Source organism: Bubalus kerabau, chromosome 4, assembly GCF_029407905.1.
Source record: "Bubalus kerabau isolate K-KA32 ecotype Philippines breed swamp buffalo chromosome 4, PCC_UOA_SB_1v2, whole genome shotgun sequence".
Taxonomy (NCBI): Eukaryota; Metazoa; Chordata; class Mammalia; order Artiodactyla; family Bovidae; genus Bubalus; species Bubalus kerabau.
The window spans coordinates 52,843,512-52,854,575 of record NC_073627.1 but is presented as its reverse complement, the minus strand read 5'-3'; the positions used below and the strand labels follow the sequence as shown (position 1 = coordinate 52,854,575).

The window sequence follows — 11,064 nt, the reverse complement described above, 5'->3', positions numbered from 1 at the left end:
CCGCCCTCTCGGCATGGCCCCAGCTGCACCCCGAGTCCCTCCTCCTGCTGGGCTCCAGTGGAGTCTGAAGCCTGGTTCTTTTTCGGCTGATCCTTCATCACTGGGGTCCAGGCTCCCTCTTGGCCTAGGGCAGCTAGGACCCTTTCTGAGCCAGAGTCAGGCCTGGAGGGTAGGGCCCATGTTCCGGGGCTCCACACCAGCAGAGAGGACCTCCCTATGGAGTGGCCTCTCAGGCCCTGGCTCACCCGCTTCCCTCAGACTGCAGCCAGGTAGATGATTCCTGAACCAAAGGGTTTCCCTCCTGCATGTTCCCACTCCCCTCGCCACCTGTGCGGCACCCACCCACGCATGCACACACATACTCACACCCAGACACAGCTGGGAAGTCACCCAAGGAGCCACATTTTCCTAGGGTCTCTCTGATTCAGGCCCTAAACTCAGCCAGGGGCACTCCAGCTGTGCCCTCACATGCACACTGGCTGGCTTAGTCACTCACATTTTTAGTTACAAAGGGCTCTGCTTTGGGGAAAGGACCCAGACCCCTCCCAGCTAAGGACCAGGTCAGCTGGGTGGGCCCAGTTCACCAGCACAGCCTAGTCCTGCCCCTTCCCCAAACGACTAGGACTATTCACCCTCTTCTCATGTGCCTGCTTCCTTTTGGAAGCTGGTCCCAGGATGTCAGGATGAGAGCCCAGCCTGCAAGGACCTGCCTCTATCGTGGGCGCAACTCTGCATTATCTCTGCTTCTCCTTTCCACCACCTAGCTCTTCTCCCTTCATCTGGATCTGGGCAAGCTCTAGGGAGGCTTTCTAAATGTCCAGCTGCCTCTTCTGTGGCCGAATGTTCCCCCTTTCTCCTCCTACCTTCTTTCTGTCCTCCCCAGGATCTCTCTGGGCATTCCACGGCCCAGGCCTCTCATCCACTGGCCTCCTCATCCCAGGCCTAGACATCGGCTCCCAGGGCCTCACAAAGTAAACAAGCCAAGTGCAACCGAGGAGATAAAAAGGGGCCGGGGCCAGTTGGGGCTGGGAAAAGCCCATAAAGATAAGGCTGACAGCCCTGCCGGTCCTTGAGCCACAGGCACGGAGGAGGCAGGCCCGCGGGGCATAGCCAACTCCACCACGGTCCTTGGCCCACAGGCGAGTTGCGGGACTGAGCCTGGAAACCCAGGAGACCCCACGCAAGGGGACACCGCACCACTACAACGAGGGTGGTTATGCGCTCTGGCCCAAGGCGTTGGTTCCGATTATATCTGGGGTCAGCCTGGATGGGCCCCCGGGGTCATCTGGTCCAGGTGTGGCGGCCCGCGGGGGCGGGAGGGACCGCCTGGTGAGATGCTCTCCTGGCCGCTAGGACCCCTGCGGGGCACTTGTCACGCGACGCCCCGCGACTTGCGCCGCGCTCTCTCGGTCCTGCCCGGTGCGGAGCATATCCGCTGCCCGCGGTCACTGAGCTCCAGTCCCAACGAGGGACGAGTGCTGTGTGGGGCTCTCCTTCCCAAACTCGAGGTTCGCCTCTTCCTTGTCTCTCAGCCACGCAGCCACATCCCGACATTCCGACGATTCGCCTTCCCTGGAGCTCCCCGCTCGTTTCCTTGTCTTCCCGCCCGGCACGAGCAGACCCGAGGTCCGGTCCGCTCGGACCCCTAGCCCCGGCGCGCTAGGACGCGGGTACCAGCAGGTCCGGCATCAGCCGAGGGCTGCGGCCGGCGCTCGCCCTACTCCTAGAGCCCTCTGCGGGCGCGGCCGGTCGGCTCCGCGCCCTGTGCGCTCGGGTCCGTCACTTTCAGCTGTCTCGTTTTCTAAGGATAGCATTTTTCTTTCCATTTCTAGATTACTGGTGATACTTTTCTTGTGTCGGGGGAATTGTTAATAGTTTATACTATTTTAAGCATTTTAATTATCTTTATTATCAGAGTAGTATTCTGGCCAGTTCAATAACATTAAAACTATCCTATCACACACTAGTTATTAGTGCTTTTATTTTTAATACTGTATGGTTAAAGTACTGGTTTGATTTGTTAATTCATCATTATCAAATATGTTGTTATGGCTTTCCTGTCACATCATTCTAGGGCCTCCTGGCATGTTAGTAATTCTATTAGTATTCTACTAACACTTAGGCAATCATTAAATACAGTCTTCCAATAGGTCATGTTAATCTATTATTATTTTTACTCTGTATCCCTAAAATGTTTCCGTGGCTGGTTCTTCAGTCTCTGTTCTTGGACACAGTTTCCATAATTTTTTACCATAACATAATATTATTGTTCTCAATATTCACATTAATTTTCTTCACATCCGTATAATACTTTTTGTTATTTTACCGTTACTTGTTTTGTTAGGATTGTTCATAATACTCCAGGTATTCTTCATCACATTGTTACAATATCTCTTTACTTTGTCATTATTTGTAACGTTATGGATCTTAATTCGCTAGTTATTTTTCATCACATCATTACTTCTTGTTACTTTGTCATAATTTGTCATATTGTTGTAGCTCTTAATACTCTGATTCTTTTTCATCACATTGGTACACTACTTCTTATTACTCTATCATTATTTATACTGTTGTTGGGACTATTAAAACCTTGGTCATAAATTGTCATATTACTCCAGCAGTTCTTGTTGCTGTCTTTATTTATAGTACTATTGCTCTTAAGATTTTGGTTAACATTTAATAATTCACTATAGCATCAATAATAAATTATATTATAGTATTCTGTCAATACTAATATTAGTATTTCCCTTATTAGTATTTTCATTGTTCACCTTTTTCCTACGGTTTTATCATTTTGACACTGTTGCTCTTTCTTATTTTATTGCTATTGATTTTAATACTATTGATATTAACATTCTTCTCACATTGTTCCATCACTTTGTCTATGATTCTGTCAAATTTGGGGTTATAGTTTTCACTTCGTTTTGAGAATGACTATTATTTTATTGTGGTTTTAAAGTCCCGAGTACTCAGTTATGCCGTTTAGCCCTGCTTTTTGGGTAATGGCTTATATTTTGGTAATTCTTGATCATGGATCATTATTTATATATGATGCTCCTTGCTTTAATTTTGACGACCCTGTTGCATCAAAGGCTCTGAAGTCCAGTGTTCTCATCACACACATTTCCACATCGATATTCGCCAAGTACCGGGCCCTCAACCTTGGCCTTTCTTCTTCTGCAAACACCAATTTCAAGACCACCGCTCTGCTTGTCTCATCCTAACCTTGTTCCTTTGGCGTTGGCGCTGTCCTTCCTATGCTCTTGGGTCCTCAGACCCAATTCGCCCGGCTGCTCGGAGGAGAGGAGGTCTTGAGCCACGATCGCTGGGAGTCGGGCCGAGGCGGCAGCCGGATCGGAAAACACTTCGCGCCGCCCTCTTGCCGCCTTGACCGCCCCCGAGGTTCTTACCCCGGTCCCGTTACTCGCCCCCTTTCCAGCTCTTCCTCCTCCACCTTGCAGCCTCACCCTGGTTTGGGGTGGCCCCTGTCCCGCAACACCCTGCTCACCCTCACCCACGCCGGGACCCTCACTCACCCTAACTGCTCTGCCGCAAGCGCTGGTGCCCGCGGCCCGAGGTCCACTGCACGCCCGGGTCCGAGGAGCCCGGGTCAGCCGGGACTCCGACTCGGGGCCGCTGGGTCAGGGTCCCGCTGCCCGCCGCGCCCTCGGGGCCGGACGCATCCCGGTTCTGGAGCGGGCCCTTGATCTCCGAGGCTGCACTTCGGGGCCTCAGCTCCCTCCCCTGCTCCCTCCCTCCGGGGCCGCCCCCCTCCCCGCGCTGACGTCGCCGCTGTCAATCAGTCCGCGCCCGCCGCCCCCCGGGGAGGGGGCTCGGGGTCTCCGGGCTCCGCGGCCCCGGGACCCCGAGCTCCAAGCGGGCTGCCGGCTCCCCCAGCGCGCGGCCCGCTGCTCTCTCCGCGGCCCTCGGGCCCCGCCGGCCGGCCGGGGCTGGGTTGGGAGCCCCGCATGGTTTAGATTAGAGGGGGCAGGAAGAGAGGGTGAGCGGCCCGGCCGCGCCGCGCGGCTCCCACCCGAGGCTCGACAACCGGGACGGCCAGCCGGCCGGCCCGGAGTGGCGGCACGGCCCGCATCCCGGGACGCCGCACCCCGGGTCAGCGGGGCCGGGGCCCGCTTCCAGACGGCCGACCTGCGCGGAGCCGCGGGCCACAGGGCCCGCCTGCCCGCACGCGCCGCGGTCCGAGCCCGCTCCTGGGGCCGTGCCCGCCGCGCACCCGCGCCCTGCCGGCCCGCACGGCGGCTCCCGACCATGCCCGCCACACATTCTCACACCTCCGCACGCCGGCCCGCGCTCGCGCCTGGGGTCAGGCCCCGGGCCTTGTCGCGACGGCCGGGCCCGGACCTCGTCTGAGACCGACCCCGCTGCTCACCGGCCCGCGCTCTTCCGGGCCCACCGGGCAGCGGGCGCTGCAGTCGGCCGCGGGGGTCACGGGTGAGGGCAGGCCCTGCGCCCAGGAGGGGAGGAGGCCCCGTGGCCCGGGCCTGCAGCGGCGGCGGCGGCGGCGGCGGCGAGGAGGTGCGGCGCCGGCCTGAATCGGAGCCCAGGCCCAGGCTCCGAGGTGCCAGCGCTTGGCAGAGCCTCTTGGGGAAACTGCGGCCGAGGGCCAGGACTCTGCCAGCAGCTCCCCGAGATCCCGGAGGGCTGAAGAGGAAGCCCAGTGCCTGCTCCAGTCTAAGAAGCCCAGACGGCTTCGCACCGAGCCAGCCGGCCTCTGGGTCTCGAAAGTGAGTGCCCCTCAGCCGCCTAGACCTCCCTGCCCGGCCTCTGTCTCACTTATCTTCATGTCTCCATGTCTGTCTATGCCTCCCCGCAGGCCCCTACAGCTGCACAGGCAGGAAGGCAGTCCCATGTGGACCTCAGCCCATGCCCAGCCTGCCCACTCATGTGCAAAGGCCCCCGAGTCCTTGGTCAATAGAATTCCTAGATAAGCTCCTCCGTTCTCAGCATGGGCTGCATCCTCAGTGGTGTTCCAACCTCTCCAATCAGCCTCTGTTCCTTTCCAGATTCTGACCTCAAAAGCAGATTCATGGGAACAGGACAGGGAAAATCCTTTGCTGGATGTCTCCGTCCCTTTTATAATGCTAGGAGATGGAGAGCGGGGCATCAAGGCTTTCCCCACCCCCCTGCACACATAGCGGGAAGGAGAACACCAACTCAAGAAAAGCCAGCTGCCCTTGTCAGGAGCCTGTGATGCTGGTCCATCGTGGGCCCACTGCCCAAGAATCCCTGTCTCCCCCAATCAGTACCAGAGCCTGCTGCCCCATCTTCCCTTCATGACTTCTCTCATGGAGCAGGCCCTGGTCATGGAGTCCCAAACCAGGAAGGGAAAGTAAGGTCTGAGAGAGGTGGAGAAGCTTAATCCTCCTCTAATTGTGCCTCCTCCTGGAATAGGGCCAGGGAAGGCCCTGGTGTTTCAGGAGATGCCTGGGGAGTCATGTTTCCTGTGTTAGGGAGAACTGGATGACATTCCTCAGCTTCTGCACCCAAGCCCCCTCCCATGTCTTCTCCAACATCCTGGAGGGAAATCCCTGGCAGGTAAATAGCATTTGGACTAACCAAGCAACTACTGTGTGGCATGGTGAACAGGGAGGGCAGTCAATCACCAGTACCATGGGAAGAACAGAGTTAGGCCAGACCCTGGAAAGAGTTTCCTGACAGTCATGGAGGACGTTCATAAGGAGACCATCTAATGTAGCTCTTAAGAGAAGCTATAGAGTGGAAATTTCCTAGCAGTTCAAGGCTTTCTGGAGACTCCTGAGAAATAACCTAAATCAAAATTGACCAGTTCATGATGATGTGGAGAAATGTGATATGGAAGAGACAGGCTAGGTTTTGGTGATTAAAAGGAAGGGGCAAACCAGCCAGCAACTGAGGAAGAAAAAGGGAGAGGTTATATGCACAAATTCTCCATTACTAGAATGGAATACATTATTTTGTTGATTCTAAGAAACACATTTTTTTTCACATTTTGACATCTCTTAAATTAGGATGCATCTTAATATCAATGGTGTGTCATAGTTTAAGTAGCAGTTTTATTTTTCTTAGTGGTACATAGAGTAATAGAATAGTTTACAACTGATGAAGTATAGTATTAGCTGATAAATGGCCTGTGGAGTAAAGAAAAAGACCAATTTTTCCCTCCCAAGACAGATGCGAGGAATTCAAAGTACAAACACTCTGCTCAACTAGCTGAGCTAAGCCGATCATAACCAAGTGTCTATAACACCACCTTGGGTTACTCAGGGGAAGAGTCTCAGGTTTGGTGTCAGACTGTCCAAGGTTTTGAAATCTGGCTGTGAGTCCTGGCTCACTATTTAGCAGCTGTATGACCTTGAACGAGTCCCTTGACACCCACATTAAAAAGGGGATAATCACATCAACTGGCGCAGTAGAAAAGAATCTACCTGCCATGGCAAGAGACAGGAGACCCAGGTTGGATCTCTGGGTTGGGAGGATCTCCTGGAGTAGAAAATGGCAACCCACTCCAGTATTCTTCCCAGGAAAATGCCATGGACAGAGGATCCTGTAGGCTATAGTCCATGGGGCTGCAAAGAGTCAGACATAGCTGAGTGACTGAGCATGCACTGCACACCAACATACTAGCAAATTGTGAGATTTGGGTAAGTCAGTACATATAAATGCCTGGCATGTAGTAAGTAGATAATAAAGGTTAGTTCCCAAGTATTTTTAAAATGTATTTTATCCCACCTCTTTCTCAAAAAGGCTTGAGGTAATTTATAACCAAAATAAGAAAATAATAATACAAGTAGAAAGGCAAAGTAGGGTCGAGGAAAAAGGAGAAAGAATATATGCCATCACTAAGTGTTGAAGAAGTTGCTCTAATTGAGAGAAAATTCTGGCTTACTACCAACAGGGCAAAATGGTAGTTCTCCATTTCAGAAATGTGGAAACACTATTTCCTTGGTGAATAATGGGGGGAAAGTTTTCCTTGGCCCTAAACATGAAAGTATTAATAGCTTTTCATATAAATGTTTATTCTTATATCTGTACACTGTCTTATCATTTACAAAATGGTTCCATAGCTACTTTCTCATTTGATGCTGTATTAACTCTATTTTTAATCTCCATTTTATGGATTCATCCACCCAAAGAAATATTTATCAAGTACCTACTATGTGCCAGACACATAAACAAGAGGAAAAGCCAACTAAGCATTCTATTAGTTAGCCAGCTGCTTAGCTAACCAGTTACTAACTGCAGATTCACAAACAACCTAAAAATGTACTAATTCATCACCTATATAATCAGTCCCAAAGGGAGCAGGGGCTACAGGATAATCTGGAGAATCCTAGTCAATACGATAAGGTGGCTTGTTCAGAGCCTAGGGTGGGCTTAGTTGAAGATGATTACTTCAGATGGCACCATACGGTAGTGAAAAATAATTACAATTTTTTAGAAAATCCTAGGTTTTGGAGCATTTAATAAATACCAACATCAAGCCCCACCCCAGACCAACTGAGTCAGAATCTCTGCGAATACAGCCAAGGTTGTGCCAATCCTGGAAATCCTATTTCCGGCTCTCCTAGTCTCTTACATAGCTGGGAGTGGTCATGTGACCCAATGTTGGCCAATGAGGCCCAAGGGAAAGACTGGAGGGGAGATAGGGTGTGGGGAATTTTTTGCTTTGTTGATAAAAAAAAGGAAGACAGTCTTCTTTTCGCCTGTGGATGAGATCCTTGGAGTTCTCATGCTCTAGAGACCTTGAGGCAAAAAGGATGAAGATCAATGTGCTAAGGATATCAGAGCAAAAAGAAAGAGCCTGGGTTCCTGAGGCCATCACTGAGCAGGTAAACCTGCTCTTGCAATGTGAGAAAAAATAAACCCTATTTCTTTACATCATTGTTAGTTTGACTCTCTATTACTTACAGTCTTACTCCTGAGATATATGTGAAGGTCCCAGCTCAGTGCTGAGTGAGTCCTTGGTGTTTCATAATGAAAAATACACATTTTAGTGTCTTTATGTGTTCTTGTGTATACACACATACCTTCTCATTCCAATCCAGGAAACAAAATCCCTCCACACTTCCTCCCAGCCACGTTATTCTGTGTGTGCTATGATCTAAGGCCTGGGATCCTTGGTAAGAGAAAAAAGAATGGGTGAGGCAGCAGGGAATTTACCTGTCCCCTGTGTCTTTCTTGTTACCCAGTAGCCCCAATTCTTGGTTCCAGATTCCCCAGCCAACATCCCACTGGGATTATCAAACTCAGGACAACTGGTGGGGGCAGGAGCTTGAGCTCACTCTGGAAATCGGAGGACGGAACAAGGAGAATGGGTAGTGGGTGGCAGCTGCTGGTGCAGGTGCTTCCCCTCTTGCCACAGGCGTAGGTCTGCACACCTGACCTCTCACCCTGGCCTCCCAGGCCTTCTCCCACAAAGAGAATTAGGAAACTTCCAGTTAGAAGAAGCTGGGGACTGGACTGTCTGGATCCTGGACCTGGGTGAGATAGGCTGCTCTGAGCCGCCTCAGGACTGAGGACAGAGGCAGTGGTTCACCAATAACACAGGTTGATCCATCCTAAAACTCTCACTGGAGGAACTACAGAGATAAAGAATGAATCATCAGATCTGGGTTTTGCAACCTAGATCTCCTGTTCCAGAGTCCTTAACAGTAGGTGGATTCACTGCAGAAAATCAGCTAATTTCTTCCCCCTTACACTACATGCTCCTGAACTGCCACTTCTTTCCATTTCCCCCAATAAGACTTCCCTGAAACACACATTTATTTTACAATCTGTCTGAGGAAGGTATATCTGCACTATGGTTGTGTTAGATTAAAAAAAAAAATCTAACTCAGAGAAATTATTTAATTTTTCCACCCCCCTGCCCCTTCTTTCCTTCTCTTTCTCCCTTCCATCCTTCATAAACATAGATTATCCACAACCAGCTTTTAATTTGGGTTCTCAAGGGTTTTTCTGAATAAGGGGCTGAAACAAATCAGAATTCAAGAATAAGAGAGTATTTAGGCTATCAGACAGCCCTTGAAATTTGAAGTTTAAAAAAACCTCAACAGGCTGTTGACAGAGGGACCTAGAGCGTGATCGCCTTTAAGCCTCTGTTTCGTCATCTGTAAAATGAATTGAATAATAACTGCCACCTCATAGGGTAGTAGAAAGGACGAAGTGATTTCACATAGATAAAAGTGCTCACAAGCTTTCACCCCTCTTGCTGCACTTGGTCCATTCTCTTGCTTCTAAGCAGTCAGAGGCACGCTGGGGCTGTTAACTGGTCAGACCTCCATAGTAAGAGTTTCCATTCCCTCAGCCGAAGCTGGGTGGATGGAGCTGTCCAAGGAGCCCTGCGCTCAGGAGCCATGCCAACACTGGCACTGAACAGGGCACAGACCCCGGCCTGTGCGTTCCTGGGAGGTAGCGCCCCAGACCGTGGCTCGTCTAGATTCAACAAACCCTCGAAGGGGAGGGCAGGAAGGCGTCCAGAGGCCCGACCCCCACGTCTCTGCATTTTCTGAAGTTTCCCCTTTGAACACGTTCCTTTATTTATTGGGCCTCATTTAACCTCAGCCATGTCCTCCTGGGATCATTTATTTGGTAACTGTCACTCAGCCTGCTCTGGTATTAACCTCATAATCCTATTGATTTCCTCCAAGCTAGTTGGGGGCTTTCTCGACTTCTTCCCGGGGCCGGTAGGGGCTGATTCCCAGTTCTGGTCATTACCGAGGAAGAGGCCCCAGACGGGAAAGGGCCTGCCTGGAGGACCATCTAGGGGTTCCTGGTTCCCACCTTGGCTCCTTCCAGGCTCGGAGAGGCAGATTGGTGAGGCTTAAGTGTGAGGTAAAAGCAGCTGAGCACCCATCAACCCCGCCAGGAGTTCCCTGACTGGCTACTGAGGCCGTCTTTCAGCTCCAAAGGCCTGTGCTTCACCAATCGCAGCTTTGCTTGGCCAGGAGCCCCGCCCCCGTCCGCCATCTTGGACTCCGGACGGGTAAGGGGCCCAATCACTGTGGTGGAAGCGGGGAGGTGGGGTCGGGTCTGCAGCTCGCGCCCACGTGGCCGTGGGCCTGCGCCTTCCCGCCACCTGCGGCCGGAGCCTGGCCCCTGTCGAGCTGCAGCTGCAGCTCCCAGACACCACCCCTGCCCGTCGCCAGGGGATTAGTGTCCGTCTGTCTGTCGTTTGGGATCACCTCGGTGGGGGTTGTCCCAGCCCAGACCAGGGCGTCCCTTTTGCCCTTCCCACAACCACTCTCTCAAGGGCCCAACCTGGGCGGAAGGGATTGTGTTGGGGATCCAAGAGCCTGGGGTGCTGATCTCTCCCAGAGCGGAGGTGTGGGGTGACGGGAGTCCCCCCTCCCCACCAAGCCTGAGCCACATGTGCTGGGAAGTTCATTTCCCCTTGTTTTGCAGAACGGGCTCAGGGATTGACCCCAGGAGTGACCCCAGTGTCAGGAGGCATTAATGATCTCCATACGGGCAATAAACAGGCAGACTGGCTGGTTTGGTGTGGAGGTGCCCTGGAATGGGGCCGCCTTATTAGCCTCACATTCGCTCAAGGGTAGAGGCTTAATTAGCAAGGGCTCCCTCCCCCAAACATCCTTGAGCTCCTTGGGTACATGGTTGGAGACACTGGAGCCCTCTGGCTGGTTCCTCTGCTCCTTGTAGGCCTTCTCAGGAGGCAACCTCTTGAGGGGTCAGCTTAGCCATTTGGCCACTTCCAACAGGAATTCTTGCTTGCTCCTGATGAAGTCTCTCTTCTTTTAAAAAGCCTCCAAAGGCCAAATCCACACGTTCTGAGTCACCTCTCTTTTTTGTCTATAAGAACCCAGGAACAAGAAGACCTTCCTCTTCTTTAACTTAACTCTCCCTAAGCCCTATTTTCCCAAAGAGCAAGGGGACTAAGTAGGTGGTTACCAGCCTTTTGGGGGGTGGGAAACTGCCTAGACTATGAAAAACACAATCTGATTTGTCATATTTCCCTCCAAATGTATTTCCATCAGGTTGATTACTTGTTCTAGGTGCTTGTTGGTTACTTGTTCCCACCCAGTCTAGTGGGAGAGACAGACTTGTAAA

General features: G+C 51.9%; 1 long non-coding RNA gene across 1 annotated transcript; it reads right to left on the bottom strand.

Moving 5' to 3' along the window:
- Positions 1-7,285: 7,285 nt before the first annotated feature.
- On the bottom strand, positions 7,286-9,812 carry LOC129651412 (uncharacterized). Its single transcript, XR_008714131.1, has 3 exons — positions 9,715-9,812; positions 8,028-8,116; positions 7,286-7,742 (listed from the first exon to the last, which is right to left on the bottom strand). It is a non-coding gene; the product is annotated as an uncharacterized LOC129651412 (long non-coding RNA).
- Between the last annotated feature and the right edge of the window lie 1,252 nt (positions 9,813-11,064).